Source organism: Peromyscus maniculatus, chromosome 5 (genome assembly GCF_049852395.1).
Source record: "Peromyscus maniculatus bairdii isolate BWxNUB_F1_BW_parent chromosome 5, HU_Pman_BW_mat_3.1, whole genome shotgun sequence".
NCBI lineage: Eukaryota > Metazoa > Chordata > Mammalia > Rodentia > Cricetidae > Peromyscus > Peromyscus maniculatus.
The window spans coordinates 102,330,892-102,357,731 of NC_134856.1; the positions used below are offsets into that span (position 1 = coordinate 102,330,892).

General features: G+C 42.7%; 1 protein-coding gene across 9 annotated transcripts in view; it reads left to right on the plus strand.

The window, feature by feature from the left end:
* Elmo1 (engulfment and cell motility 1) overlaps positions 1–26,840 on the plus strand; it is a 539,516-nt gene that overhangs the window by 261,506 nt on the left and 251,170 nt on the right. The gene's annotated exons all lie outside the window — the stretch shown is intronic.

A 26,840-nucleotide genomic window follows, 5' to 3' on the forward strand; every position in this document is an offset into this window, starting at 1 on the left:
CATTTTATAACATACTGGGCACACTCTGGGCACTAAATTAGGTTGTTGATGGGAGGCAGAAGGAAGTGGAGAGCTCTGTGCTTCTGTGAAAGAGCAGATGCAACCTGGTGCCTGGGCAGTGCCCTGCAGAGAAGAGAGGGGGTGACAGTACCATAAAAGCTTGTGCATTGGGTTGTCCATCAGAAGCCCTGGATTTGTGATGACACCATGTCCCTGTCTTCAGGGAGGAGAGCTCAGACGTAATTGGGATGGAATAGGTGCAAGATTGAAATCAAGGAGGGATGTGAATGAAAAGGGAGTTGGCATGTGGTTACAATGATGACTAGCCTGGAGGTTAGAAACATTTGAAGGACAAATTGCTCGAAGTAAGAAGAGTCGGGCTGTGCTGAAAACTGAACATGTCCTCCTGGTACTGGGACATTCATTCTATGCAGGACTTACAGTGGCATTGGTTTCCTGGAGATGTGACTGGCACTGTTAATAGTGATTTCAATGTGGATGATTTCATTGTGTCTGGGCTAAAGTTTTTTCTGTTAAACAAGGGAGACATGGGGGCTGTCAGCCATGATGGCATTTCCTGAGCAGGTCTTTGGAAATGAGTGTTGTTATGGCCACGGGAAAATACTGGGTATATCTGGGTAGTTGGCAGTGAGAAATTGTACCACCCAGCAGTGACTCCCTTCAATGAAATCATGTTGGACTCCATATTCTCTGTAGGCCCCATGTTTTAAATGTATGTAGTTTGAGAAGCTTTGACCTATTTTGAATTGGTATTTGGAATTTGAGTATATGAAGGACTTCACGGTTATTTCTCTGAAAGGTTCGCAGTCTGGTACGAGGTCAGAAGTTGTGTCTTCCCTAAGGTAATAGTTTTTCCATAAAATTTTGATCTGAGGCCCAGCATGGTGACCACAAGCCTTTAATCCTAGTATTTGGGAGGTATAATCAGGCTGATCTCTGTGAGTGTGAGGCCAACCTGGTCTACATAGTGAGTTCCAAACCATCCAAGGCTACATAGTGAGAGCCTGTCTCAAAATAAATAGACAGAGGAACAAAGAAAATGCCCTACTATCACACACACACACACACACACACACACACACACACACACACACACCAAAAAAAAAAAAAACCTCCCTTAATTTCAGCTACATATATACATATCCACTGCAAAGGCATTTTCTGTGGATGCAATCTGTTTTCATCACAGGAAAATTAGTATTTAGAGAGATCACACAATATCCAGCCTCGGAGGATTGAGTATGAATAGTAGAAGCCAAGTAGAAATTGAATTTCACATCAACTGATTGATGGTTGCAGATAAATGCCTCTAAGATTAGAGCTCGCTGATGCCAAATGTATTGTTAATTGCATAAGAAGCATATGTCTTATGAAAAGTAATTTAATGTTTTAAGCTTGATTTCTCAATGCATTTTCTAGACTGTGATAAGTGAAATCAATACCATGGCAACCTGAAAGAACTTTGTATCTAAGAGAGATTTGAGAGACGCTTAGGGGCAGAGAAAGGCGGGTCTTTTTTCTTCTCCTGCACTTTTCTTTATGGATTGAAATATGTGCACTTCATAAATTGTTAAATTTTCTCGTGAGAGTCCCTTCCATGATGTTTTCTAGGACCCATGCAAATTTGGTACATTGACTGCTAGATGGAAGGCCAAAGCTATGTCTATAAATGCCACTTACATGTGCAAAGTCTGAGGTTTTCTGCAAGCAGGGTCTTGGTGACTGAAGATAGACATTGTGGTGGTCAAGTACAAGTGCTCTGCAGCCCAGAGTGACCCCAGTCAGATGGCTTCATTTGATCTGTGACCTGGGAGGTCCCTTCCAAAACATTAAGAGGGATTTATTTTTTAAATAGTGTCTTATTAATTCCTTCAAGATTTCATACAGTGTATTTGGATCATATTCACCTGCCCTAACTCCTCCTAGATCCACATCCCTACCACACACAACCTCTCGTTCTCTCTGCATCTCCTCCTCCAGTTCAGTTTGTGCTGGCCAAGTCCTCATGAGAGTAAGGTCTGCCTGGGAGTTTGACTGATATATCAGGGGTCACACCATTAGAGAAAGTTGACTCTGCCTTTCCCACCAGCTATCAAGTGCCAGTAGCATCTCAGCTAGGGGGGATTTCATCTGGTTTGAGCTGGCCCAGGTCTTATGCATACAGTCACAGTCTCTGAGTTCATGGTGCGTCTGTCTTGCTGTGTTCAGAAAACATCGTTTCCCTTAAGACATCTACCACCTCTGGAATCTTTTTTTTTTTTCTTTCAAGTTTATATTTTGATAAAAATCCACTCTTTTTTTCTTAACAAGGTAAAACTCCAGTATGTATTCAGCTATTCATTTATTATGTGTGTTATTTGATAGATTCATCTTCTGTACTTGAATAGAGACTTGCTGTTCATGTTCTTTGCCACTCAAATTTATGGTCAGGATTTGTTTAAAAAGAGAAGCTATGTGCTGGGTGTGGTGGCGCACGCCTTTAATCCCAGCACTCAGGAGGCAGAGGCAGATGGGTCTCTGTGAGTTTGAGGTCAGCCTGGTCTACAAAGCAAGTTCCAGGACAGTGAAGGCTGTAGAGAAACCCTGTCTTTTAGAGAGAGAGAGAGAGAGAGAGAGAGAGAGAGAGAGAGAGAGAGAGAGAGAGAGAGAGAGAGAGGAGTGCCCCATCACACACTAATATTCCCTTTGTTTGTGGCATTCCTCTACCTTTATGCTTCCTTGATTATTTTGTTTTTAGGTGTTATCTTGCCCTCTGCTCTATGCCCCTGCCTTTGTCTTAGCAACCTCGGGCATCTGCCTTTGTGTGTCCGTCACTTTGAAGACCTTCCTTACCTTTACTCTTCTGTTGACAGTTGGCATTATTTTTTGCTCTGAAGCCATTTGGTCCTGCCTCTGAGGGTTGTTGCTTAGCTTTTCTGGAGATTTTTTTTCCTCTATATGCCTGTGAAATGTACATGACACAAGGCTCTAACTGTGAACTTTTGCAGGCTTCATGAGTTTTCTGAATAACTACAGATCCCTACAATGAGCTAAGTGTTGGCCAGTCCTCAGGGAACAGGTTGCTAGTGAGTTCTGACACTGAGGAATTTCCTGTCTGGATCAACAAGAGAGGAGCACATGGCGTGGGGATGAAGAGATCAAGTCAGGCAGTTTTTATGTCACTTGAAATATACTTTGGTATGATAGATAGTGGGTACTGGACACTGGTCAGTCTCCAATACAGATTATGAGGCAAGTTTCTTGAAGGAAGTGTTATATCTTAGTATTCTATTGCTGTGAAGAGATACCATGACCAAGGCAACTTTTATAAGCATTTAATTGGGAGCTTGCTTACGCTTTCAGAGAGTTTGTCCATGGTCAGCATGATGGAAAGCAGACAGACATGGTGCAGGAGCAGTAACTGAGAGCTTTGCCTCCTGATCTGCATGCAGCAGACAGAGAGAGTGAGAGTGAGACTGGGCCTGGTGTGAGCATCTGAAACCTCAAAGCTTACTCTCAGTGACACACCTCCTCCAATAAGGCCATGCCTCCTAATCCTTCCCAAATAGTTCCACTGACTGGGAACCAAACATTCAAATATATGAGCCTATAGGGACCATCTTCATTCAAACCACTACATGGTATTGACTGGGTGTTCCAGTTACTTTACACCTTTCTGTGACAAAATACCTTGACAAGAGCAGTTTGGTGGAGGGAGAGTTTATCTCAGCTGACAGTGCCGTTGGACACAGTCCACTATGACACGGGAGTCATGGTGGGAGGAGCTTAGTCAGGAGGTCACATTGCTGGAGTCAAGAAATGGGAGAGAAATCTTTGTCATCAGCTAGCCTCTGCCTTTTAGCCAGGCTAGGACCCGAGCCCAGGGAATGGTGTTGCCCACTCCTAGTGCGGGCATCCCTCCTCAGTTAACCTGATCAAGATAATCCCTCCACACACGTTGGTGTAATTCAACTTTCTGTCAAGCTGACAATATTAACCACCTTTCAAGGTGAAGGGAAGACCTGGGTGAGGTGTCAAATAAAGGGGAAATTGTGAGTGAGGTGTGACAGTGTGCGCTTTGTTCAGGGAGCCAACAAACACTAAGATAGCACAGGTGAGATGGGAGCGGCATCGGCGGTCCTAGTCCAACAGGCAAAGTGGGGACAGGTCATTAGAGACCTTTGAAACCGTATTAAAGGTGCTTTTCCGAACCTAAACATTATTTCCAAGCAGATACAACAAACCTAAACTTTTCTCAAGGGAATCAAGCAGAAATAATTATTTTAGAAAAAGCACTGCTGTGCCAGAAACCCAACATCAGGCTAGGGGCTAGTGAAGAAAGCCAGGGCTGGGCAGCAGGAGCTAAGGCCGTGAATATGCTGTGGAAAGAGAGCTTAGGAAGTTGAGAAGTTGTAGAGAAGTGATGTTAACCCAACCTAGGGTGGGGGTGTGGCAGTGGGGAGAAGCAATTCGGTTGCAGATAAAGTAAATTTGGCTATCCAAGGAAGAGCGGAACTTCTGGCTTGAGGGCCCTAGGGGAGAGTGGTGTCTTTGGCCATTTGGAGGCACCTGCACAACCCCTTTTTTTTCTTTTCCTGATCTGTGCCTTTGGACCATCTGCCTGAGTGTCTCTGTGAAGCAGTGACCTTGAGGTGCAGAGCTGAAACCCACAGGGCATGGCATCCTTTTGTATTCTACCTTTTAAGGATTTGCACCTTCTCCAGTCTGTGCATCTGTATTATTGCCAAGCTCTCCTTCTACATCATCCCTGTGGCTTTTTCTCTCACTGCCCATCCTTTTCTCTCTGTCCTCTGAACTCCTATCTAATCCTTTGTTACAACAAAATTATGGCAGGCTACAAGTTAGCCAGGCAGATCCCCACCTGAGCATTTGTGACACCCTTATGCTTGAATGTTGCATGCCATCTGCCCGGTGGACAGCTTTCAAGGCAAAGCTCATCTTTAGATAACCCCCTGGCCCTCTCCCTGGAGGATATTATTGACCCTGCCCCTTGGACACTCAAATTGAATTCCTATGACCTTTTATAGGGTTAAATATATTTACCTGTGCTTTGTGCCTCCTGTAGTTGACTAAAATGAACTGCATGAACAGACACCAAAGTTCACTTAAGATCCCAACTATTGATCCAATGTCTAGTGCCTAGTAACTTCTAATAGTTTCTTATTAATCAAGCAATTAAAGAATTATTTTGGCAACACAAAAAATGGACTCCATATTTGTTTGTTTGTTCTTTTTTATATGCTTTTTGTTTCATTTTGTTTTGGTACTTTTTTGTCTTACTGTTTGCTTGATTTTCGTTTTATCTTTTTTGAGAGATAGAGAAAGAACATGAAGTTGAGTGGGTAGGGAGGTGAGGTATATGTGGAAGGAGCTGGAGAAAGGGAAATAGTATGATCAAAATGTATTATATGAAGAAACTTTCTTAAGGAAAAAAGAATGGAATTTTTTTAGCTTTATTCTTTCTCTTTATCTGAAATTCATGGCCTTATAACTTATACTTATAACCACACTTATAACACTTCTAAAGATATTGCCTGCCGCATGAATTTCTTGATGGGTGGCTAGGTTTCTTATGTAATACTTAAATAAACTGCAGTAACTGTGTTCTAGTGAAAGCTGTAGTTTAATTGAATTACCCCACAGTTGGATGGGCACAGAAGCTGAGGAGGAATTACAGATCTGAGCATCTCACTGTGTGTGGAGTGAAATCACCATGTGATTTCAGATATGAATCTTTCTTCATATTATCAAATATTTGATTAACACCAAACAATGTTATTTCAAGGAACAAGAGAGCCTGGTGAAAGTGTCATAGCAGAGCATTCTTGATTGATCTTTTGTTTCAAAGTAGTGACATGAAAAGTAACACGAAGAAGCAATTCAAATATTCAGAACCTATTGGAAGTCATGAGACTGACCCTTGCAGAAATCAGGTGAGCTTTAAATATGCAGCAATAAAAACCAAATACATGCAAATGAGATTCTTCTATGATTGCTTCTGTATTGTCACAGAATACAAAAGATATTGTATTCTCTGGGCAGGGGAAGCATATGTCCTTAAATGCTAAAAGAAAGTTGAAGAAAATGCCCTTAAGAGTTACAATCATTCATTTATTGTCTCATTCACAAATATTTTCAAACACCTAGCAAACATGATACCATGTTCAGAGGATGTGGTAGTAAGGAAAAAAGCTAATATCTGGCTCTAATATAGAAGAAATAATCATACGCACACACTCACGCGCGCACACACACGCGCACACACATGCACGTGCACACATGCAGTAGTAATAGTTACTTTCTATTTCGGAAATTCCTTGTTTCCTTTGGGGGTTTTAGATGTACACTATATTGAGAACCTCTAACAAGTCATAAAAGCTCTGTTTAATAGCATGAAGTTTTTCCACAATGTGTGGAGCAGGCCAATATTTCACAATTTTATGAAGTATTATACTGTTTAGCCATATCAGAATCATTGAAGACTTCCTCCTGTGACCTGACTTCCTGGAGAAACCAGGTGGTGGTTGGTCAGTGTGGAATAACACAGACCTAACCCTTTGTTCAGCTTCAGTTCTTGTAGGGCTCTATCATAAATATGTTTCCCTAGTGAAACTGCTCCCTCACTGATTTATAGACTCTTACCAACAAAGGTGTTACTTAACAGAATTTATAAGATCTGGAGGCTTCCAGGGGCAAAATGAAATGTTAATCCTGGCAATGGTTTGTTCTTTACATAACCTGCAATCCTTTCTTTTATTGAGGTATAATTGGTCTACAAAAACAATTTGCATAATTAATGTATGCAATTTGGTGAAGTACCCTGCAATTCTTGTGCACTTCTTGCTTTATCATCTCTCCTAATTTATGACTAGCATTTTATCCACTGTAATATCATGGGCTACTAGGTGACTATAGTAGAAAATAATGAATTTCCTGATGAGGAATATAGAAATGCTTTAAAAAATAAGATTAATTATACCAGTTTCACGTAATTGCAGACCAGGGCATATATATGTTTCTAGTATTATACTAAATCAGAACAAAAAATATTGATAATATGTCAAGTATGAGATTATGGGGAAAGATGGATATTTCTACTTAAGAATGAGTTTCTCAAGGTCTTTTTTGTTAGAGCCATTTTTTTCCAGAGATGAAATATGGAAAGTATGTCTATACTATTTAAAAATCTATAATGGGGTTTTTCTCTAGATCTACCAGACAGTGCTTTTTAAAAATTAGTTGGCAGGGTTAGGAATGGTGGCAAATCCCTGCTATCCTAGCACTTGAGAGGTAGAACCAATCTGGTCTCAGCTAGTGACACTGTCTCAAAAACATAAATAAATGAACGTAAGTAAGGGAGAGAGGGGGCAGAAACAGAAGAGAAAGAAAGGAGAGACTAGTTAGATACTGGTCTGAGGCTATGGAGACAGAAACTGCAGGGACTGCTCCTGAATGAGAAGTATGAGGCCTTGGAAGACATTGTGATTCCCTCACAATGTGCAGGATGATCACGGGGCTCTGCACCTCGTCTTCTATCTGCATATCCCTCTGCTCTGCCAATTTTGCAAGGAAGCTTAAGTCAACTTTCCTTCCTGAGGGGCAGAGAGCTCCTGCACAATTATTGCAGCGAACACTTACTCAGTATCGGAGCTTGCTGGCAGGTATCTGCAAGGTTTTTGTTGATTGCTCGCCACACTGTTCTGCAGTTGGTACTTTCAGTATTTATGCTTGAGGGAATGGACACAGAGAGGGCCTGCTCAGGGTCACAGAGCTAGAGATGTACCAGAGCTCAACTTCTAAAAATTATGATTTTAAAATTTATTTTTATTAAAATATAATAACTTCACTTCTCCTCCCCCTCCAGCCCCTCCCATATCCCTCTACCCTAAAATTAATAGCTTATTTTCTCTGATTATTGTTATATATGTGTGTATAAACATACATATGTATATATATATATACATACATACATACATACATACATATATAAAACATACAATGTAGCTATCACCCTCATCAAAGAAGCTTCACTCTACAGCACATGGAAACCATCACAGAAAACCCCAGCTGGACACAGTGCAGAGATTAGTGTAAACAGTCAATGCACAATGCAGTTTCACAGCAGACATTGTAATTCTCTGGCTCTTGTAATCTTTCTGCTTTCTCTTCTAGGATGTTCTCTGAGCTATAGATGCAGGAGCTGTATCTCTTGGGGCTGGATCTCTGCACTGAGTCCGATTGAGGTTTTCTGTGATAGTTTCCATGTGATACAGAGTGAAGCTTCTTTGATGAGGGTGATAGCTACATTTATCTCTGAGTATAAGGATAGGATTTAGAATGTAGTTAGGGAGTATGCTGGTCTAGCAAAGAGGCAGTAGTAGATTCTTTTCTGCGGTCCCTGGCCTCACGAGCCCTGGGAAGCTGGCTAGGTTTCCAGTACCAACCATGACTTCCCTTCTGTTGAGTGAGCCTGAAACACAATTAGATAGCTGTTGGTTGCCACTGACTCGTGAGTGCCACTTCTTATACTTGCCATGCCATTGTCGTGATCTGTAGGTATTGCAGCTGGGTAGGACTACTCCATTTCTTCCCTCTCTATGCAAGCCAGACCAAGAAAGAGGCTTTCAGGTCAAATCCAAGTGGAGCCATCCAAGTGTGTGGTCTTCATTTCTCTTTACAGCTGGATGGTATTCTGTTGTGCATATGTATCACATTTTCATTATCATCCACCTGTTAAAGGACATGTGGGTTGTTTTCTTTTCTGGCTATTGTGAATAGGGCAGCAATGAAGATGGCCAAGTGGGCAACTGTGGAGTATGATGTTGAGTCCTTTGGGTATATGGGGTAGTGTAGCTGGGCTATACAGTAGAATGGAAGATTTACTCTTAGTTGTCTGAGGATTCCCATAGCGATTTCCAGAGTGGCTGCACCAATTACATGTGGATAATCTGGTTTTTTTAGGGGCTGGAAGATTTTCATGGAGCTTTCAGCCATACTTCAGGTGAACCCTTCAGATGCTCTCTGCCCCACCAGTCCCGTATTTTCTGAGGGAAGGGAATTCGATTTTCCTGGAAGCAGTTCTTATTCTCCTTGTATTAATCAGTCGCCTAGACTTCTTACTCTATTCTGTTTGGCTTCTTTTTGCTTTCTACATCTGCTTGATACTCTTACTTATCTTTGTGGCCATCGATAAGAATCGTCTTCAGCTGACTGAACTTCTCAGCCCGTTTCTGGTAACTGGAGGTCTTTATCTGATGGTACTGACTGTGCCCTTTGCCACTACTCAGGTAGAGCTGAATAGATTCTTAGTCTTCTCTATGTTTGCTCTTCCCCATCCTCATCAATTCCCAGAGAACCAGGGCTTCATCTTGTCCTGGATGTTTATTCCTTTTCTGAAAATAAAAGGGCTTAACCCCAGACCCTTGTGATGAGGGAAGCGGGGGTGGGTAGTTACGCTTCACAGTTTCTCCTGCTATAAAATTTGAAAGGGAAGAAAGAACACCGTCCACTCGGTGTAAAATATCTGGCTTGTGTTCTGAGAGCTGTGAGCACCATCAGCCCCCTGGCGGCTGTAAGAAACAGAAAAGCATGGTCGCTGTCCAGCAGCCCATCCTGCAAGGAAGCAGGATCTAGTGTAGTAGTCCACGTGCGCTAAGGCGGGTGCGGGTGGAGGCGATGCTGACTCTTCAAAGTGAATTAAGGAACTTTTCACATTTCCAAGGGGGAAATTGGCAGTTTTCCAAGCAGCATAATTACAGGACAGTGTGTAATATGTAATTAAACTTAACTATGAAGCAAATGATTGGAATACAGCTTGCTGGAGCATCATTTTTTTGTTCCCATAGCACTGACAGATCTTCCCCTCCCCTTGTCCCCGAAGCAGCTTCAGCAGCAATTGCTCCTAATTTTTTTTTAAAATAAAATTATATGTTGCCAGTTAAACACGCAGTTTCGTGTAAAGGAACCTTTTTCATTTGAGTGACATGTTCCTTCTAGGTGATGAGGGACAAAGATTCAGCTGAGAATAGCAGGGACCCCTCAGCAGAGCCTTGCAGGGACTTTTAAAAATGATTCTTTGTTTAATAATTCATGTAAATACTTTATTCCTGCCTCTTCTTATTTTCATTCTTTCTCTGACCAAGGTCCATGGCTCAGAGGCTTGTTTTTGTGTACAGATTTTTTTTTTAATTTTTTTTCATGCTTTAAAAATAGCAGCATTAATTTCGTTGATTGTGAATACGCAAGCTGTTACTGCCTAACAATCGGGACCCCTTGAGAGTGTGAATGCATGTGATTAGATTTACTAATCGGGCTGGAAAGCACAAATTCTGACTTCCAAAGCCAAAGATTTGAATGGAATGCTTCAGTCCTTAGGATGAGATCATTGTTAAACATGGGCCTGGCTAATTTCAGAGGACTGGTCCTTTGGGGACAGAGGGCAGACACACAGGGACACACTGCTGGGCGCAAGAGATATAGGGTGTCACTAGACCACCTGCCACCTCCTGTCCCACCTGCTTTTCTGTTCCTTCTTCACAGTGTCTGTGATGTCGGTAGTTCTGTTTGCACATGAGTATGTCCCTGATTGATTTAGTCGTTCTTGGTTCCAGACCAAGCTGAGATACAAGTTCAGAGTTTTTCACTCAGTTTTATGCAGGGTCTTCTGGTTAATTTTAAAGCAATGGGATGGACTGGCATGGTGCTTACATACATTTACCATGAGGGAGGCCCTGGGTTAAACCTACAGTAGCAAACGGAAAGAGTAGACTTTAAATTATTGGTGTGTTAGCCGAAAAAAAAATCTCACTGTGTGATGAACGATATGTAGTTGGCACATTATAAACCCAAGTCCATTGTGGCCTAGAAACTATAGAAGGTTTATGTGTGGCTGCCACCTGTACGGCCCTGTTGGCATTAGCTGCTGCTTCTCAGGGGCTGCTGTGGTTTTTCCGCCTCAGGTCGAGTTCTTATTTCTGCACATCTGTTCTCTGTGTTGAGTCCACCTTGTCTGTTTTATTTCCTTACATGGTGATTTAAGTAAAGGTTTATTGGCTCCCTCCTTTGTGACAAGCCCTGCTTCTTTCTGCTGTGCTTATGGAGCCCCTTTCTGCAGGTGTATGTCCATCTGCGTGGCCAGTGCAGAGCTCCCTCAGGGCCTGCAGCTTCTTCCTCCTGCATGGCACCCATTGATGTGGTTGTAGCTGCAGTGCAGGAGCTCAGAGAGTAAAAGCCTGCTCCTGCCTTTTCCGTGGAGAGGGCAAGGTCCCATAGAGAGATAGGAGGCGTACAGTACTTCCTGACTTTGCTGTTTCTCACTGATGGCCTTTGCAGTTGGACAGTTTCAGGTCTAGAGAAGAACTGCTGTCCTGTTACCTTGCTGGAATTGCTTAGCAGTTGCAGGGAGTTTTGCTTTGAGAAATCATGCCATCTTCGAACAAATGCAGAAAGAGTGCTTGTTCCTTCCTAATCTGTAGCAGTTTTTCCTATTATTACCTTATTTCATTCCTAGGACTACCAGTAAGATGCTGAATAGGAATGGTGGGGGGATGTTGTATCTAATTTTAAGGACAAAGTGATGGGTGTCCTATCTTTAAGTGTGATGTTAGCTGTTGTTGTGTCCTTATATATTCTTTACAATTCTTTACAAGATTGATAGAATTTCCTTCTGTTTTTAAGTTCATGAGACTTTTGTCATGGTTGGGTGTTATGTGTTGTTTAGTGCTTTTTTTGTACTTATTGGTATTAGTATACCTTGAACTTGTTAATACTATGGTTTATATCAATTGATTTTCAATTAATTGTGATGTGTGATTCTTTTTAATCACATTTAGATTATACTGAATGTTTTATAGTTCCTTTGTTGATATAATGTCATTGTGCTTTACATTGCATAAAATGCACTTTGCATATGATGGACATCACCACAGAGGTCAGGAGTGGTGTGCTGTTTTCCCCTCATGTTTACTGTTTTAACCACCCACTTTTTCCCCACTCTCATCCTCTTCTTTATTGTGGTAACCCCCAACATGTTCCCCATATCTGTGATTTTGTGACTTTAAAGAATGTTAAGTAGGTGGAGTCATGAGCATTTAGTGTTGGGGCTAGATTTCTGCGCTGGGCACAATTCTCTCAAGTGTGCAGGTTATCTACAACAAAAATGTTCTCTTTTGTTTTTCCTAAGTAATGTTCAATGGATTCGTATGACACAGTTTGTTTTACTGTTTGCTCATTGACAAACATGATTCATTTGTGGTTTGGACTATTGTGAATAAAACCACTATGAATATTGTATACAGCTGTCTGTGTGAACATTGAGTTCCCAGTTCCCTATGTTAAATGCTTATGGAGAAATTTTGCATCTATGTTAAAAGAATTGCTGATCTTAAGACCCCCTTCTTTGCCATGCCTTTGATTTTGGTGTTAGGGTGATCCGCCCTCCTAAGAGAGTTTAGGAAGGAGTCCTTTGCTTCTGTCCTCTGGAATAAATTGTAAGGAATCAGTTCATATCATTCCTTAGCTGTTTGATAAAATTCACCAATGAAACCATCTGTGCCTGATGCTTCCTGTTTGGGAAGTTACTAATTATTGATTAAATTTCTTTAATAGACCTGGATGTACTCAGATGATCTGTTTTGGTACATTGTGTCATTCAAGGAATTAGTCCTTTCCTCTACATTGTTGACTGTGTGAGCATAGAGCTATCTGTGAGATTCTGTTATTGGCTCCTTTTTCATTTTCAGTGTCTGTGATTTGTTTTGTCTCCTTTTTCCTTAGATTAGTTAGTATGTAGTAATTGTTCTTGATTGTAACAAAGAGTCAACTTGATTTCCTTGGTGTTTCTGTATTGTGTTTGTTTTCAGTTTCATAGATTTCTACTCCTGCTTGTATTCCTTCCTTTGGGTTTTAATTTTTCTACTCCCCCCCCCCTGCCATGGTGAAACTGTAGAAGTTGCTGTTTCTCCTGCAGGATTTTGGCTTAGCTAAACCTCTTTGGGACTTGTGTCATGGGAGTGATTATGCTTTGTTTTACTATACCTTCCTGGTGTCTTGAAAATCTCCATCTCAAGGTGATTCTTCATTGCAATAAGAACTGTTAGCTGAACGTCACCATCCAGTTCTGTTAGCTTTACCCTCAAACAATGCTCACAGCTGACTTTTATACACACCCATCACACTGCTAAAATAACGCATCCCATCAGCTCCCTCTCCTAAAGTCCTGTAACAACTCACTGGTTGGCTCTAACTGCTTCCGGATTTCCTCTCCTTATCTGCTTTTCAACATGTTAATCCCACATTGAAATGTAGTGAGATCCTTCCAAGCCTGGCAACCGTTAGTGGTTCCCTCCTAATACAAAGCACGATCTAGAACACTCACTGGTGCTCACCCACAGCTGTTGTGTCCTTTCCTTGGTGACTACAACAGAGATGTCAACTCCCCCCACGATGGGGAACTGACACCAGCATAGATTCTGCTAAAATCCAGTGTAGTGAACCAATGAGCTTGGAGGTGTTGACAGGGGTAGGGGTGAGGAGTTGTTTACAGGAGCACAGATGACTCAAAAGCAACTGTGTCAGCAAAAGGCTCATCCCAGCATGGGTAATGAGTCATGGAAGCTGCAGCCCTGGAGTTGTCTGCACGGCTTGGGGACCTCTGGACTGGTCAGCGCCCCCTTTCTCCGCAGTTGTCCCGGCCTGCTGCTGTGGGTCTCCGGATCCTTGTCAGTTTCCCCTTCCCCAGGCTTGTGAGGTTTGGTTTCTTCCCGAGCTTTCCCTCCTCCCTCTACGAGGGGACGTTTGGATTCTGAGGAGATTGCTACACAGCAGCATTCTGTGGCTCTGTCTTTGTGTCCCCTACTTCTGTCCCACTCAGCTCCAGGCCCTGGTACTTCGTATTTGTCATTTGGAGCTCACAGAATCAAATAATCACAGGCTGGGTGGCTTCAACATCAGAGATTTGTTTCCTCACAGCTCTGAAGGTTGGAAGTGTAGGATCAAGGTTTCAGCAGGGCTCGTTTCTCCTGTGGTCTCTCTCTGACACTGGCGTATAGATAGTTGCCCTCCTGCTGCTTCTTTGCCTAATTATCACCCAGGGAAGGTACATCCCAGTGTCCGTTCTTGTATGAACACCAAGACTGATATCCCACGCAGATGCCGTCATCCCCCGATTCCTTGCTTACTAGTCTTCTCTCCAAAAGTATCATGTGCTCAGGCAGAGTCTTAGGGCTGTTAGATGTGAATGGAGAGGCACAGTCCACTCTACAGCATCCTTGCTGACCTTGAGTGTGCCACTGACTGCCCTGTTGGCGTTCTCCTGGCCTTTTCTCTTGTGCATCTGTGCCCTAGTTAGGCATGTAGTTCACTCCCTGACTTCCTCTGCTGTCAGAGATGTCAGAGAATCGCATAGAAAGTCCATCCCCTTGCTCTCTGTTCACTCCTCCTCCTTTGTTTTTCTACAAGTCGGGTGCTTTTATTTTCTTTCTTGGTATTTATTGTTCATTTCATTTTCTGGTGGCCCTCATGAACCTGGAAGCCCCATGGCGGGTGGGGGGTGTGTAGAGAGGATCTCCGCTGCCAGTGTCACAATTACAGCCCAGAGCAGGGGACTTAGCTCCTGTTTATAAATGAGTGCCCGAACCAAATCCGGGGCAGCCCCTCCCAGAAAGTCTTGGTGTCATGCCTCCTGGGGGGTTTACCCTCGGGAAGGAAGTGGCGGAAACAGGTTTCTATCTGGAGCTGTACTCTCCCTGGCTGCACCTGCCCTTCTGGCCTGTGTCGCTCTTGGCATGGGGACCAAAGAGAGAGCTCTGTTGGTGTGCTGCAGGATGGCCTTGCCCCAGATATGCTGGCCCTCATTCTGGGTGACTCACTGCTGACTTCCATTTCTGAATTGTGCTCATGTGACCGTGTAATACTGGGCCAGCCAGTATCAGCAACCTGCCTGACAAATCAGAAGTCATTTGGTACTGGTGTTATAAAATATAAGTGGTAATATCCCCCCCCAATCCTATTATATTAGTTAAAAATAGCTCCCCTACCTTAGGAACTGTGAAATAGACCTATTATACCCAGGAGTGCGTGATATTGCTGAGTAATTTTATTTTTACATTGGCCTTAATTTTTATCAAATTTTGTTCTGCATTGATACAACGCAAGATTCTAAAATTTAGTATATAATCAAAAATTATGAGCAGTATTTTCATATATTTTTAAAACAATTCAAACAATTTTAGTTACAGATGTAATGTTGTTAGTAACTAACTTCAGTTTAGCTGGTTGATTCTGTGCTCTTCTGTAGCAAGGGCTCTTAGAATCTAGGTCCCTGGTAGATGCCATGTATACCTGTATTCATCAGGATTCTCTAGAGGAGGACCAAAAGAATGAACATATAGTAAAAGGGGGTTATTATTAGATTCACTCTGGAGAGGCTGAGAACTTGGTAGTTGCTGAGTCCATGAAGTTGCTGGATGCCTGAACAGCCCCAGCGTGCTGCTGAGGGACTGGAGGACTCCTGGAGAGCCGCTGATCTTCAGTCCAAGCATGAAGCCCAGAGAAGCTGGGTTCTGACCAGCAAAGAATGAAGCAGCAGAAACAGCAACGACAGAGTAGCCAGACAGCAAGACACGAAGGCAAAGAAAGTGTTTCCCTTGGACGTTTTGTCTGGACTGCCGCTGGAGGATGTGGCCCAGATGTAGGGCAGGTGTTTCCACTTTAGTTAATGTAAGAAAATCCCACACTAATGTGCCCAGTGGCTTGTCTCTTAGTTGATTCTGGCCAAGTTGACAAGCATGATTAACCTGCAGAGCATCTGTCTATAAATTTGCTATTACAAACCACAAGGAAGTGGCCTGGCTGATCTTTCAGTTTTTTTAATTGTGATGCTCCTGTACCACAGGACCCTTGCACATGCAGGGAAGAAGGAATCTGCCTTGATGAGCAGGTGAGACTGTCGCATGGCTGAGGCAAGTGGCAAGGCATTAACAATGTGTAACCGCTGGGGGAAGATTGCTATTATTAGGTGAGGTGCATATGTGAGGAATGTTAGCAGGGGCACGTCCTGACCTCAGGCCTGGGGGCAACACCAGATCCCATATCCAGTGCTGTATAAGCAGGTGCACATCAGGCAGTATGACCTCTTGGCCATGGTAGCAGGCTTAACCACATTAGAGGTTGTTTTTTGTTTGTTTGTTTTCTAATGTATTTATTTTTGGTGAGTCTTTAAAGAAAGGATCTGAAAAAAAAAATGAAGCTGTTTTGTTATAGGACTCTGATACTTGCCTTCCCTACTATCTCCATATCTGCACTCTTAATTGTGTGGGCTTCCCAGGACCCAAAAGCAGACCGCCTCTCTGTAATGCCAGTGTGTGGCAGGTTGCAGCTACTGGGTTCTTTCCTGAGGGCACTTGAGTGGCTCCAGTGTGGGAGCCCGTTCTGGGGTTCCTCGTGGCTTTACCCAGCAGGTCCGAATAGAGGATGATCAGGACCACGGGCCTGAGTGCAGGTGTCTGAGATGGCCTGCACTTGGCTGTGCTGGGGGAGGAGGTCTTTTGCTCCACCCCTTGGCGTCTCTATAAAAACCCTGGACCAGAGACAGTCGGGGCCCGTTGGAATAGGTTCCAGGCCCTCTCGAGGCTATCCTTTATTTTCTATCTGTTTATCTCCGCAACATTCTCCGCTATAAATCCTTCTATCTAATATTTCCTGCTGCTCGCACTCAAGAAAACTCTGGGAAGCTGTGGGGGTGGTGGGTAAACGCCCCACAGAATGGCGCCGTGAACAGGGACTAAAGAAAAAAAGGGACTAAAGAAAGGGGAAAAAAAAGGGACTAAAGAAAGGGGGAAAAAAGGGACTAAAGAAAGGGGGAAAAAAGGGACTAAAGAAAGGGGAAAAAAGGGACTAAAAAAAGGGGAAAAAAGGGACTAAAGAAAAAAAGGGACAAAAAAAGGGGGGACTAAAGACAAATGAACAGGGACTTAAGACAAAGTAATAGGGACTAAAGATAATGGAAAATAATAGTTTTATTACAGAGTTTTTGGTGAAAGTGCTGAGTCAGCCCTGCCAGTGGAAAGGCATGCCGGTGTTATGGAATATATATATTTTTATATATATATATTTTTGGTGAGGCAGGGGTTTTATCCTCGAGAGAAGGAAAGCGGACTGGAAGGATGTCCGATGCTGCAGCGAAATTCTCTTCTGTCAAAATTTTCTATCTTCTATCCCTTTCTCAATTTCTATCTGTGATAAGTATAAGATATAGGGTAGTAATATAGTTTAGGAAAAACTTAGAAGTATAAGATTGTGTAGGAAAAAATAAGTAAGGCAACTAGACAGAAAAACTCAATTTTCTAACTTTGGGGGCTTTGAAAGCAAACTGGGGAAAAAAATCTTTCTTTGGGCTTTTCGGGTAGTAAAAAAGCTCTTCTCTGAGCTTATGGGGAAGGAAAAGTTTCCTATGGAAGCTTTTGACCTGGGGACAGCTGAAAAGCCAAATCCAAGCGGCAGGAGAAAGTAATTTCTCCCTGAGGCAAAAATGGGGGTGTAAGAAGTCAAGTTTAAAGTTGGGAAGTTTTGGGAAAAGTTGGTCTCTCTCCTGGGGAAAAAAAACCTTTCTCTTAAACTCTAAAACTTTTCTTGGAAAAATTGGGGGGCAAAATCTCTCTAAAAAGCCTTAATCTTTCTCAAAAGCTCTCTTAAACTTAAAAACTAAATTTGTCCTTCTGGGAGATGACAAAAATTAGAATCACCTGAAGATATTAGTATGGGGACCACCTGTGATTAGCTCTAAGGGAAAACAACAAACTTGGGACAGCAAAACCTAAGTTCTTTCAAGCTTTAACAATCCTCCCTGCAATGCAGGAGGTTGGAACAAGTTTCTGAAAACCTCTTCTAAGCTCTCTCTTCAAGCTAGTAAAAGACAGTGGGTCAGAGTACCCTGAGGGAAACGCTTGGGGAGAGCAAGGGTGAAGAGCTATAGAGAGCCCAAAAGGGCAGGAAACTTTACCTGAGAAAGGCAAAGAAAAACCAAGCTTTTCAGTTACAGCAGAGCTGAGGCATCAAGTGCTTTGTTTTTGAGTGAGCCTTTCAGAATGGAAAGGTGCTCCTAATCTTCCTAATGCAAAGATCCCCTGAAGCAATGCAAACTGTTAGCATTGTATCCTCGCTTCTGAGCAAAAACCCAGAGGCGACTGGCCAGCGTCTCTGAGTTGGAGTGCATTTCAGGGATACTAGGGTTCCTGCAGTTGCAAACTTCCTGGAGCACAGAGCTGAGGCAGGAAGGTGCAGGACCCAGGGGAAGATTGCTAATGAACAAACAAAGCTAAAGCCGGTGGGAACGGCACAGTTGTCCACTTTCCTACAAGTCCCGGGTTGATAGGTCCACAACTGCAAAAAGAAATCTGAGAAAAAGCTTTCCTATCAGAGAAAGGACCTTTCTGGGAAAACAGTAAAGCTGATCTGTGTCTGAAGCAGTCGTGCTGCCGAGTCAGAACGCTGTCTGGGGAAAGAGCCCAGCCAGGGCAAAACAAAACTATCCAGGAGTAAAGCTTTCTTTTCTGTCAGAGAAAGCACCTTTGAGAAAAACTTTGTTTCAACTAACTCCCTGAGATGAGGGAGTGTAGCCCTGAGGGGTGATTGCCTCTGGCATAAGCTCTGTCCTTGAGCACCCAGACAAGCAAATGCAACCCACTGGGGGACTGGGCCAGGTGAAGGCCTGATGAGGCAAAGCACCTGTCCTAATGGGAGTTTAGAAATGGCAAAAACTTCCCTTGTTAGATTTTCAGTCTGTACGCAAACCACACAGACCCCGAAAACAGACAGAAAACCCCTACCTTCAGTAGCAGAGAAAGCCGCCACTGTAGTGTTGGAAACTGTTTCTGGGGTAGAGGGGAAAAACTGAGACCAAACTGGATACTGTCTGGGAGAAAGACTCTGAAGAGAGGGGACAGATTCCTCCCCAGAAAATGCATGACCTGACAAAGCTGCTAGAGTTTGAGGCAGATTCAGGGGGGAAAAAAGCCCCTACCTCCAAAGGCAGCTAGCAGAGGAACAGAGCCGCAGATAGATACCTGAAGCTCTGCATCTGGGGGGAAGGAACAAGCAAAATGAGAATAAGATCAGTGGGAGAAAATCTCTGAAGGAGCTATGGAAAAGCTGTTGTACATTATCTTGTTTTTCACTGACTGGCTAAGACAAACACAAGCCCCGAGGAAAGTTGCTATCAGAAATGCCGGCCTCAATGCGCGCTAAGGAGGCAGGTGCGGTTCTGATCCGGGGGCCCAGTGTCTGATGAAGGAGAGACACCTGTTGAAGCCAGCTGAGGAGAATAGAAACCTCCCAATGTGCCATAGCTGAAAATGTAAAATGCTTGTTCAAATCTCCCGTTCCAAAGGCAAGAGACTTTGTTCAAACCTCCCGGGCAAGTCTAGTAAAAGAGAACCAGTTGACTCTCAAACCCGATAAGAAATATGGGAAATGATATAAGGGACTGATATAAGGGACTGATATTATTTTGGACTGATATAAGGGAAATGCATTCTGGGAAAGGTAGTTTTTCCGCTAAAGATGGCGACATTGCCCTGAAACACTTGTCAGCTCGAAAATACGTTCATGGTAAACTTAAAATACAGCCTTTAAAAAGAATAAGGAGGAAAATCATCTAAGAGTTTAAGAGTGTCAGTTCCAATGAAAAATTGAAAGGATACACAACTAGGCGCTTCACGGTTTGGGGCTCCGTTGGTAAAATGCCTTATTTACCCTAATAGCTGTGCAAAGTTTTTATGGTAATTGGATGACAAAAAAAGCTACCTATAAGAGCAAACGAGTCACTTTAAAATCCTTAAAATACCACATAATAGCTGTTCAGTTTTTGGCAAAGAGCTTTACAGCAGCTAAATATGATAACTTCACCCTCAGCGTAAAGTTTTTCAGTAGAACAAAACAAAAGTACTGCTGTGATAGAAACGTTTGTTTGAATTGAAGTTCTTAGGGGAGCTATTATGAATTTGGGTGAAGGGACAACCTCTAGTTAAAAACTGTTTACCGCTGACAGTGCATCTCTGCCGGTTCGAAAAGGCCCACTCACAACTTTGGGGTGTGGCTTTGTCCTGAGAATGTTACAATCCCCTAGCAACAAGTATCACAACTCTATAATGACAACACTCACTAAATCCCAGTGCTTTATAACAAAGCTAACTATAAACTCTAAACTTTAGAAATGATGTACGTACTTCCTGTCTAGTTAAGAGAATCTTTCTAATAGAGATGGTGATAATAAAGAGTAAGACGTAGAAAGATGAAAATAAGATATGTGAGTTTGTAAAAATTCTGTCTTGTTAGATCTGTGTTAAGAAATCTTTAGGTGTTTGCTAAGTTAGATATATGCTAATGGTAGCCTATATAAGTTTGTAAAATAGATCTATAGAGTTCCTTTAAGAATATAAGCTTGTAAGAAGTATCTAAGGTAGTCTTAAGACATGTAGTAATAAACTTGTAAGATGCTAGTTGTAAATGTAAGTTTAAATAAGAAATAAGATAAGTATATAAGAATTAATAGGAAATATATTTGCTAAAGTAGTTCTATAAAGTATAAATAAGTAGATGTTAATATGTTGTATGTGAGTTTGTAAAAATGTGTAAATGTTGAATATGAGTCTAAATGCTTTGCAAGGCAAAAAAATGTTATATGTGAGTTTGTGAAAAAGTGTAAATGTTAAGTGTGAGTCTATTAATGTATATGGTGAAAACACCTGAGACACAGGAGATAGTGTCCTAGTAGACTGCAAAGTAGGCAGTCTGAATGGTTTCAAAAGCTCCAGAAGCCGCTAAGAAGCTAAGAATGGCGGACGCCAGAACCAGCACAAGGCATCCGCAGCTGAGATTCGTGGAATATCAACGCAGCACAGAAAAACCTGAGCTAACAGCAAAAACGGTGCGGTTTAAAATCTTACTATACTAAAAAGGTCTGTCTGTGAGAACAAAAGTTGCAGAGACGCTTGTTTGAACAAAAATTATTAACTGCAAAAAGTTTTGGTTGAAAAACGTCTCTTCATATTTGGAAGTGAAAGCCTGATACCAGAATTTATTTCTTGTTTGAACTTTTTGAACTTAAAATGAAAAAAAAATTACAAAAACATTTTGGTTATGGATTTCTTCAAATTTGGAAGGCTAGTACCAATATTTATCATTTGAATTTTGGTACTTAAATGAAATGAACAATAGAGATTTCATTGCAATGGGACAATTTTGAGCTTACTTATAGTAATGACCTAGGAACGGTTTTCTGGAATTGGGTTAAAAATGAAACTGTTTAAATGAAGAAATGTATTTCTACTTAGAATCAAGATGCAATTTTGTGTATGCGTATATGCTTTATTAACTGGAGATTTATGAATTGTTTTGTGGAACTGTTTATGTAAAAATGGAATTACTTATGGAACTGGTTTTGTGTTACAAATGGAACTGTTCAAACAGATACGTTTGGGTTCCTCTAACTAGGTTTGAGACTTTGTTTAAAAAATTATAAAGAAAAGGAGGAGTTATGAGATTGAATTATGTTCGCAGAAACCTATTGATATTAATGCACCCTGGTTTTGTGGAGTTAAGAAAATGTTTAAGTTTGATGTGAATACATCGAAGTTTTTCCTATGTTCTGTTAACAAGAAAAATGACTGAGTTAAAGTTGTAAGTCGGAGAAAATTGTTAACTATATATAGCACCATATATGCTAATTCTAATGGTTCTGTTAAGAGTTTGCTTTGAGTTGTAAGATTGAGAGAATTGTGACTATGTATAGCAATATTTGTTAACCTGTTAATGGTAATGATGAAGCTAAGGGATTCTTTAAGTTTGTAGTTGCCTTAAGAGTTTTGGTTTAGAAAGGGCTTGAGGCAGCTAAGACTGCTGTGGTCACCTTGGACCTAATTCAAAAGAGAAATGCCATCTATATCATCCTCTACTCCCATACTGGGAGGTGTAACAGCTATGGAGATTGCTGTAAGCCATTAATAGTTATTTTTTTATATATTAAGAAGGGGGGACCTGTGGGAGCCCGTTCTGGGGTTCCTCGTGGCTTTACCCAGCAGGTCCGAATAGAGGATGATCAGGACCACGGGCCTGAGTGCAGGTGTCTGAGATGGCCTGCACTTGGCTGTGCTGGGGGAGGAGGTCTTTTGCTCCACCCCTTGGCGTCTCTATAAAAACCCTGGACCAGAGACAGTCGGGGCCCGTTGGAATAGGTTCCAGGCCCTCTCGAGGCTATCCTTTCTTTTCTATCTGTTTATCTCCGCAAGATGCTCCGCTATAAATCCTTCTATCTAATATTTCCTGCTGCTCGCACTCAAGAAAACTCTGGGAAGCTGTGGGGGTGGTGGGTAAACGCCCCACACTCCAGGTGCTTTCTGGGAAAGCCACGGGTATCCATTACCTCGGTCTGCTGCACTCTTTTCCCCTGCACATCGGTCTTCAGAGAGTCTCGTCCTTCAGGGAGGAATTAGGAGAACTCTTCTCACTCACCCAGTTCTTTAGGAATTTCTTGACTGTTTTCGCTCTTCATCCAAAAGGGCAGTCTTCAGGCCAGGAAAGCAGAATGGGCACAGGGATGATTTCCAGCTATAATAGGGGCTGTGATACCTAAGTCCTCTCCAGTGAGTGTGGAGGGGCAGGAAAGCCCATGGGGCATCGTCTCCTAGGAAGCAAGTGAGTTTCACTGCCTAGAGGGGATCAATATCTGAGTGTCTTTTCACAGATTAAGACTACCCAACCTCACTCACTGTGATTCCCATGGTATCCTTTGTGGGTGGTTGGGTGCTACTGTGGAGGCAGCAGGTGGGACGTGTTGGGGACACCTTCTTGGCATGGGAGCTGGCTCCCCATCATCTACTGTCTTGTTCTGCTTCCCACTCAGCGTTTACAGTAACCATTTATAGCACACACTGGCCAAGTGTTTTCCAGAAACTCACAGCTAGGACATTTCCACACATTCCAGCCTTATGTAAACGTTTATCTCTTTACAATCCTTAAAGAAAGTTGAGCTCAACACCCATGAACAGGCCTATGCAGTGTAGGCTTTGGGCAGGTTAGGACCTGCTTGTAAAGGTCTTCCTCTGCCCGGAGACATCGCCCTGAGGGCACAACAGGCACAGGGAGTCAGTACCAGTGGCTTCTAAGAATGTCTTCCTCCAGAGCTTGGATCCGGTCTGTGCACATGTGCCCTGCTAAGTGACACCAGAGCCCCGAGGCAGCCTCATGGCGAAGACTAAGGTCGGAGGTCTGCGGCCCAGGCACACCCCATAGGTGAAAGAGAAAGGGGACTGTGGAAGGCAGAGGACAGGAAGATGGCCAAAGCTCACTGTGACTAAGATACAGTAAACATACAGAAATGGCAAGTCATGAGGAGATCATGTAGAAATCAAGTGTAGTGGAATTCCTTCTGGATGTCAGGGCTGCTGACACCATGCATGGCTAGCCCCGCCAGAGGCTAGAACTGTTTTCTCCATTGCCCACTCGCTTGCACGGTAACCATTTTAGTAAGTGCCTACTATACCTACCACTCTGCTGGTGTGAGGAATTCACAGGTGAGACAACCCCGTCAAGGCCTTGATCCCACCAGGAAAACCAAGACATATAACTTCGTCCCAATGGGTGACAAAATATGAGTAATACCCTAGGAAAAGAAATATAAAGAATTGTAGCGTTTTAGAGGAAGGAGTCATGTAAAGATTTATTGAGTAATTGTCATTTGGGTAATATCTAAGGGGAAGTGTGGGGGAGGGGTTGATGTGATTTCTAAAGGAGGGGCCCATATCTAGGCTGGGTTCTATAGGAGTGAACCACTGTAGCAAGGGTCCATTCTTCAGCAGAAATACACAAGCTTTGGAATTCGTGTACAGGATGAGATGACAAACCATATGGAAATCTACTACTGTAGAAGCTTCCTATATATATTATATACATGTATAGAAGGAACCTACATGGAGTGACTATATAACGAGGGAGACAATGCCCCAAAGTAGATATCTACAGGACTTGTCTGAACTGCTACCTATGGTCACTCATAGTGACTTAGTCCTGAACTTCAGGTAACTTCTTCCAAAAAATTTTTTTTTCTCATCTGTGCATGAGAATCTTATTCCAAAGACTTGTGAGGGCCAAAGAAGCTGACCACATGGGAATTTGTGCGTGTCGGTCATTTGATTTGTATTAGTCTTTTTAAAGATTGAGGTGGAATCTACATGCCATAAACTGAGCATCTTAAAATGAACTATTCCGTAGCATGCCATGCATTTGTAGTGTTACACACTAACCAACTCTGTCTGATTCCCAGACATTACCACTTCCCCCAAACCGACTTAAGCAGCTGCTGCTGTTTTCCACCTACCCTAGTCCTAACAGCCACAAGGTCACGTGCTCTCTCCAGGGCTCCTCACTCCTTAAGGATACTTTATATTAGTTATAGAAAAAGGCAGATGTACTATTTTCATCTGTTCTGTTTGCTTTGCATGTCTTTAAAAACAGGAATATTGTTAATAAGAGAAACTTAGAGGGCAGGTTTAGACTACCTTGTTGGTTTATTATTCCTTTTTGCAGTACAAGGGGGCAGTTCAGGGTCTCATTTATGCTAAGCCAGTGATGCACTACTGAGCCACACTCTGAACCCCATGAAGAATAACTTTAAGCCACAGATTAGACCCAAAGTAGCAGCACATCTTATGTGGGGACTTGTCAGGACTACAGATTCCCAGGTCCATACCAGAATCAATGAAATTCTGGAGATAGAGCCTAGAAACAGGTGCTTTCAAAAGTTTCCAGGGGATTCTAGTGCAAGATCAAGTGAGCAAATCACTCCTTGAAAGAGACCAACCTGTTCTGATGCCTACAGGTGCCCAGCACACCTGTTCCCATCGTTGGGCACAGCAACACATGCAGTAGCCTAGAAGCATCGAAGCCCAGCTCTCCAAGGAAGGGCAGCAATGTCTCTGCTACCACAGGCTTCCAGGTGGTCAAGAGGGTCAATTTCTTGGCTTCCGTCATTGATATTGGGGTCAGTGGGCACATTAACACACCTTATCCCATCATCCCTTCTGTTATTTATCCCCTCCTCCCTTATTCACAGGCAAGGCCAGCAGCAAGTGTGTGATTTCTTCATGTGTTCTACATGTCTGGCTTTTGTTGCACTATACCAAAGTGCAGGGAGCGTTTCTTTTTGGTTGATTAATGTTCAATTCGAGGTCTATTATGAACCTCCAGGCTTTAATTACTACACCATTACCCAGTCGATTCCTTGCCATTTTATATTTATGGCCTTTATTATGCCTTGGTATGTGCAACTGCCTAACTTCGTTCTGAATGCATTTTACCTCATTAGCTGGATTTTATTCCATTTTTCTCATTTGTCCAGATTGTTATTCATCTCAGTTCCCTGTGTGTATTTTCTGCTTTTGCTGTTTCACCAATCTGACCTCTCACGAATTCTCTTCCTCTTCCTTTTTCCTGGGTTGTACCATTCTCTTGCCCTCAGATACAGCTCCTAAACTCTCTGGACACTCTGCGCTGGGAATTCTCCGCCCTCACTGCCAGTTACACTCACTCCTGCCTTGGTTGTTTCTAACCTTCTGAGTTTCAGCTCCTGACATTGGAGGCTTTCAGCCCTGTGCAGCTGCCTGAAAATTTTAAACAGTAAATTGAGTGAGGTTTGTTTTGTTTGTTGTGTTTTTGTCTTTTGGACTACACTGCTAAAAATCTTACTAAAATAATCTCTTAAATGTTCTAATAGTCCCTAGTCCCAACAGTGTCTCAGAAAGTTAATTGTTTAGTTTCTTGACTCACATATTTTCTTGGGTCTAGTCTAGACCAAGGACATGGAATCTCGGGGACATCAAACAGCACTGTGTTAAACCAGGCTACCAGCAGATTCTGGCACACACTGAAGTTTATGAACCACTGTTCTAAAGACATGTTCAAAGAATTTGAAGAGAACCGTCTAAGTCAGAGATGGTGTTTGTTTCACCCAGTTCTTGCTTTGCCATAGAGCAGTTAATAGTGTGCACAGCAGCTGTGTGTTGCTTACTGTTACCTTTTGAGACCATTTTGCCCTTGAGCCGTAAGACTGTTTCAGAAATGCAAACGTTAACCACCCAGAATAAGAGCTCCTCTGCTTGCTACAGCAGTACAGAGTCCCCATCGCCTCCATCCGTGTCTGTGGTCTTTGGGCCATGAAGATCTCAACTCCCATTTTTAGTTTCCATAAATCTGTATAAGCCTTCGTGGTAGACATTTCTTCCCCACTTTCCCATGAGATAACAGATGAGAAAACATGTACAGTGTTAGAAGTAAAATGTGTCTGGAGTTATCCCAGGTTTGTTCCCATCCAGGGCCACAGTGCCCTGTGTGTTAAGCCCTTTCCCAGCCAAGGCTGCTGAGTATTTCACCTTTTACATTTAGTAGGATTCTTTAGCAAAGAATGTGTCCTCTGGGGTTGGGCCAATTAAGTACCTGGCTGGATCTATTTATTTCTGCACTGTGTGACCTTGAAAAACATGAACAACGTCTCTTTATGTGTGTCCCCATCTGTGAAGTGGGGTGGTGTCTATGTATCCTGTGATTGAAAGGAGGTATTAAGAGCAAGCGCTTAGAACAAAGCCTGGGAGATAAACTTAGCTTTTGATGTTGTCAGGCCGGAATTCTTAAGGCTCCCCCCCCCCCATTACTTGTATTTTCTCTGGAGCCTCACCCTCTTCACCTGCAGATCAAGTGGCCATGTGACTCCAGTGCACTAGTAGCCCATGGTTCTGACTTGCTGTGGTGTGCTGGCCTGCATGAATACCTTC